At 37.5% G+C, this 6,000-nt stretch overlaps 1 pseudogene; it reads right to left on the bottom strand.

Annotated features, from left to right (window-relative positions):
- Positions 1-1,309: 1,309 nt before the first annotated feature.
- LOC124092717 (olfactory receptor 5A1-like) lies at positions 1,310-3,181 on the bottom strand (annotated as a pseudogene).
- Positions 3,182-6,000: the final 2,819 nt, after the last annotated feature.

The following is a 6,000-nucleotide window of genomic DNA, read 5'->3' as shown; positions in this document are numbered from 1 at the left end:
TACAAACAGAGATATAAAAAATTGTGGTACAATTCACAATAGCTAGACTTTGGAATCAACCTAGATGCCCTTCAATAGATGAATGGATTAAAAAACTGTGGCATCTATACACAATGGAGTATTTCGCAGCACTGAAAAATGACAAAATCATGGATTTTGCAGGGAAATGGATGGCATTAGAGCAGATTATGCTAAGCGAAGCTAGCCAATCCTTAAAAAACAAATGCCAAATGTCTTCTTTGATATAAAGAGAGCAACTAAGATCAGAACAGGGAAGAAGAGCATGAGGAAAAGATTAACATTAAACAGAGACGAGTGGGGGGAGAGAAAGGGAGAGAGAAGGGAAACTATGGAAATGGAAGGAGACCCTCATTGTTACACAAAATTACATATAAGAGTTTGTGAGGGGAAAGGGGAAAAAAAACAAGGGAGAGAATTAAACAACAGCAGATGGGGTAGAGAGGGAAGATGAGAGGGAAGGGGAGGGGGGATAGTAGGGGATAGGAAAGGTAGCAGAATACAACAGTCATTAATATGGTATTATGTAAAAATGTGGATGTGTAACCCATGTGATTCTGCAACTTGTATTTGGGGTAAAAAATGGGAGTTCATAACCCACTTGAATCAAATGTATGGAAGATGATATGTCATGAGCTTTGTAATGTTTTGAACAACCAATAAAAAAAATAAATAAAAATAAAAAATTGTGGTATATATATGTATAAAAATTTTAATGCAAAAAAAAGAGTACACGTATAATGGCATAATTTGTCATGAACATACTTCATATACAGAGTTAAGAAAACTTGTGCTGTAAATGGGTAATAATGAGTGTGATATATTCCACTATTGTCATGTATGTAAAAAAATAGATAAATTTTTTTGAAAAGAAATAAAAGCAAAGAAGAAGAGAATGGTCTAAAAAGAAAAGAACAGTGTTGGTGGCCTCCTGACTTCTTGTCATCTCTCCACATGTAATATCTCTCAAACACAATCTGTTCTCTAAAATATAATCACAGTTGGGGTTTTATGTTCCCTGTTTCTAATCAAAGAATTCAGTGCACAGGCAATGAGAAAAATCTTTCTTTTTCCTCCAGATTTAAGAAGTCTGAAAGCATCCTTGAGCTAATGGAGGATACTGTCTTTTAAAACTGTATTCAATGTCAGTGACACTGCCTCCAAAGGGTATTTGGAGACAATCACAATGACATTTGGCATTAAAGATGCCAGGCTGTCACTTCTTGTCTCCGCCTAGCTATCCCTGTGACCTACAAAGGGGCTCAATCATTTTTTTACTTCTGTCTTTCTTTTACAGACTGTCATACCTGCCCACGGTTACTCTTGCTACTTTCTTCATCACCCTCTTGAGGGCCTCTTGGATCTCCTTGTTCCTAGGGCTGTAGATCAGAGGGTTCAACATGGGGATGAGGATGATACAGAAGATTGACAGCACCTTGCCTGCTTTGTGGTGTGGCTAGAGCTGTGGTGCGTGCACACAGAGAGGGCTGTGCCATGGAAGAGAGTCACTGTTGCCAGGTGGGAGGCACAGGTACTGAGGGCCTTGGCACAGCCTTTGAATGAGGATATTTCCAGGATGGAGGCTGCAATGAAGCCACAGGACAACAGGATGAGAATAAAAGAACCAAACCTACAGAAATAGCTGCCAGAAAAAGAATCAGTTGGCTGATGAAGGGATCAGAGCAAGACAAGAGAGTCATCCAAGGTATGTCACAGAGGAATGTTGAATAATATTTGGCCCACAGTAGTAGAGATGAAAGCAAAGAGATGTTTGAACTAAGCTGCTAAGGAACCACGGCCACAGACCCCAACAACCCTCTTCTGTCACAGGCCTGGGGCCATGATGGCTGAGTACTGCAAAGGGCTACCAATGGCAACACATCTGTCCTAGGCCATGGTGGCCAGGAGACAGCACTCAGCCATAGCCATCCAGGGCACAACAAAGTACTGAGTGGCACAGGCCAGGAGGGAAATTGTTTTCTCATCTTTAAGAAGTCTTAAAGCATCAGGATAATGGAAGAAGAGTAGCAGATGTCTATAAAGGACAGGAAACTGGGAAAATAATACATGGGTGTTTGCAGGTGGAAGTCCATCCTGATGAGGATGAGAAGACCCAGGTTCCAGATCAGAGTCACAAGGTAGATTCCCAGGAAGACTGGAAAGAGGATGAGCTGCAGTTCTTTTATCATCTGAGAGTCCCAGGAGGACAAACATGGCCACAGAGGTATGGTTTCCATCCCTTCCATGTATCTGCTTGGTGTCATCTGCTGAAAAAAAGGTGAAAGAAGGAAAATGGTTTGACTCCCAAAACAGAAAAAGGAAGACTTCATTGTTTTTCAAGTCATGCAGCTGGATAAATATATGACCTTGGATCCTTATTGTTGAGTTTGTTGGAGCCTTCTAATCACTAATTCTAACTGAAAAATTCTCTTGGATAAGTACTATCATTCTTTTGGGTACAAAAAAAAAACATTAAAAGGACATCGTCAGCATGATATATTCCAATACATCTTGATTTCTTGTTTTACTCTGTCAGGTTTTACAAATATATCAGAGTCTTGAGATAGAACAAACTGGGGAAAATGCTGTTATTTCTCTGTATGGCAAAATAGGGTGATTCTACTCAGGTATGGCCCTGCTATTGACTCAGTGCTTGAGAGAACCTGAATCAAGTTGGGCCTCATATGTAAAATGAAGATACTGGAGTAGATGCCCTTTAACATGTATTGAAAATTGACATTGAATTAATCTGTAATCAGAGAGCACTGACCATTGTAAACTGCCTTTCCACTTTCACAAAGTTTGGAGCAATTTAAGAAAAAGTACCGTGATGATGGAAAGTGACCTACCACAAAGCAGCTTGGAGAGGGATGTGATGGAACCAACTTAATGGCCCTAGGAAGGTTCTTGATAAGGAAAGGTGTGAAAAGCCATTGTGCCCCCTTCTTCTTTGTGAGTGCATTGTTTTCTTTTCTCAAGTCAGAGACACTTATGAATTAAATTATCTAGGATAATAACTCTTGGTCATTGGGGGGGGGGGGACAGTGAGACCTTCAAAAATCTTTTCAAAATCTTTTGGGAACTGTTGACTCAGCAGATTGCAACCACTTACCACCTTTGTATACAGTTTTATTGGATTCTTCGTTACCCACGAACTATTCATTTCCGGATTATAAACTTCTACAAAAGCTCATGACTTTAACTTCTATAAAAGTTGGGATGCTTGGGGAATTAAATGAGGGTTAGGAGACTGAGGCAAGATTTGGGGGAGTTCTTTTCTCTCTCTTTTTCACACCAGTCTAGGGAAAGCAAACCACTAATCCTTCCAACCAAATGCTAATGAACTAAAAGAATGCTTTTGCATGCGGTACCATATGCTTTTGGATGCTATGACTATCATAATGTCTAGATAACTATTAGCGCCAAGTGAACACATTTCCATTCAGATGAACTCAATTAGAAAATCACAGGAAGCCTTGAAAGGCAGAAAATACCTATCAAATATTGTAGGAGTTGTATCTACGTGGAGAAGTAAAAGTCTTGGATATTTCCCTTGAGAAAAGTTATATGAATGGAATAGACTATGAACTACAAATATTTGTCAACATTAGTCATCTAAAATGCTTTCCTTCTCCCCAACATTTTCCATTCTCCTTGTTTCAAAAATGGATAAAAAGAGAAAACCTCCATTGAAGCATAAAGATATACTCAGTAAAATCAAAGTATTTTTTTCCCAAAGTCAGATGGATCATTGCTTCTTGTTGCATCATTTTGAGAAGAATTCTGAAGGAATAAGGTGATTAACTGGAAAAGAAAGTCAAGGTCTTTGCCATTAGTATGGAAGGGGAGAATGATAGCAGATAGGCAATATATTTACCATCCCAATCTTTGAGGTGGTACTGTCCATGGTGAGACTAAATAGAAGAGAATATTATGGGAAAAGGGTAGAAAATTATATTCATTACATTTTTCATCATCATCATCATCAATGGTTATGATGAAAAAATGACTTATTGAGCAGCTATAATCTAGAGAGATTTCCTTATAATTATAAGTATATGCACAAGTTTTTCTAATTTCCACTCATCTGATATGGTGACCTTAGGCCTAGGTACCTATTTACTAAGCATGGTATTAGTGTTCTGAAATTGCCTCTATATTTTCATTGTATCTCTCTGGAATCTCACTGGATCTTCTTGCCCTATCCTTGACATCACCAAAACATTAACTGTACAAATGTCTCAACTGTGTTCTGTTTCGTTTTTGTATCTCTCTCTTCTATTCAAATCCTTCTATCACAAATCCTGTTAATTAGCTGTTTAACTCAGGCGTGAGTTTCAGATTCCAATCATAACATTTAGCTTTCTCTTTTAGAGGTTCCATTCTATTCTTCTCCCAAGGAGTCAGTTTTTATTTTCTCTTGTTCTTTCACTGTACTTTCAATAACATTCTTTCTTTAAACATATTTAACTGGTTATGTGAGCCTCATTATACAGTTTACTGTTATTGCTGATTCTTGTTCAAGGTGCCCCATTGTGTGTTGAGTGAATTTTTATCAGAAGTTCATGTGCAGTCCATCCACAGGATTTGCTGAGGCTTGGGTCTAATGTGGGCTCCTCCAGGAACGATTCATTTTACTTCTGTCAGGTACCTTGGGGGCAATACTAACCCAAAATACCTTTAAACAAAAAATTTCACTTATTTTTTTTTCAGGACCTCACTAAGATTTAAGATGCATAGCTAAACAAATAGATGTTTGAGGTTAATAATTTTTAGGAACTCCAAAAACAATTTAGTGCATTTTTCGTAATAGTGGGGTTCATTTTGACATATTCATACATGCATGGACTTTAATTTGTTCTATTTAAATACCAAAAAATTCCACTTTTTCTTCCCTAAACCCCTTCTTCTACTCTACTGGTCTTCCTTCTGCTTATTTATTGACTTTATATATAAAGTCAATAAATATATATTCAATATATATATGAAGGTGAATATACCATAGTATATTCATATGTGTGCATCATATACTTTGGTCAATTTCATTCCACAGTTCCTCTCTTTTCCCATTCCTCCTCCATTCTCCTCAATCTCTTTTCTCTACTCCACTGGTGTTACTTCTATTTTCATGGGATCCATTTCCTTTTTTATTTCCTTATTTCTCTCTAGATTCCACATATGAAAGAAAACATTTGACCCTTGACTTTCTGAGTCTGGCTTATTTCACTTAGCGTCATGTTCTCCAGTTCCACCTATTTATTGGGGACTTTTAATCTTTGTCTCTGTCCCCAAAACCAAAAATTGTGCATTTCACTGTCTCTCTTTGTGGGGTAGGTTTGTTCCAATTTTATGCACTGAGGTTTCATCCTTTGGGAGTCCCTGTTTTAGTGTCACCAAGTATTCTTAGTAATTTCCATGAATATGTAATCTACTATAATCCCAGAAATATATCTACAAATATTTTCTTGTAAGATTTGGTAATTATTTCAGCTTATCACTGGCCAATTTTTCTCAAAACCTCAAGCTCTTTGATTTACTTTTATATTTTCCTACTCATATGATTAAATTCACTTAAACTCAAGGCATAGTATTAGATAACTAACATTGAGTACACACACTCTATTCTAGGTGATATTCTGAATCCTTTTACAGTTTCTCTCATTTAATTTGTCCAACATCCCTGTGAAAAAATATACTCTTATTGTTCTCATTTCATAGCTAAGGTGATTGTGAGCCAAAGAAATAAATAGCCTAGGGTCACCCAACCCATGAACCCAGATCATCCTTCTACAGATCATATCCAGGCTTAGTTCCAGAACCACATTTTAAAGGACTGCCTTCCACTACCTCAGTAAAATTAATTCCTTCAGTGATCTTATTTTTAACAAGCACAGCCTACAGAGCTTGATGATTGGGATAAAGCAAAGCCTCTCAAACAAAGCCAATAGCCCAGCACAGAGGCATAATACCAACAGAAGATGA

This window comes from Marmota monax, unplaced genomic scaffold (assembly GCF_021218885.2).
Source record: "Marmota monax isolate L192 unplaced genomic scaffold, Marmota_monax_Labrador192_F-V1.1 WCK01_AAM20220418_F8-fsc00038, whole genome shotgun sequence".
Lineage (NCBI taxonomy): Eukaryota > Metazoa > Chordata > Mammalia > Rodentia > Sciuridae > Marmota > Marmota monax.
The sequence above is the reverse complement of the archived record's forward strand: the minus strand, read 5'-3'. Positions and strand labels throughout refer to the sequence as shown.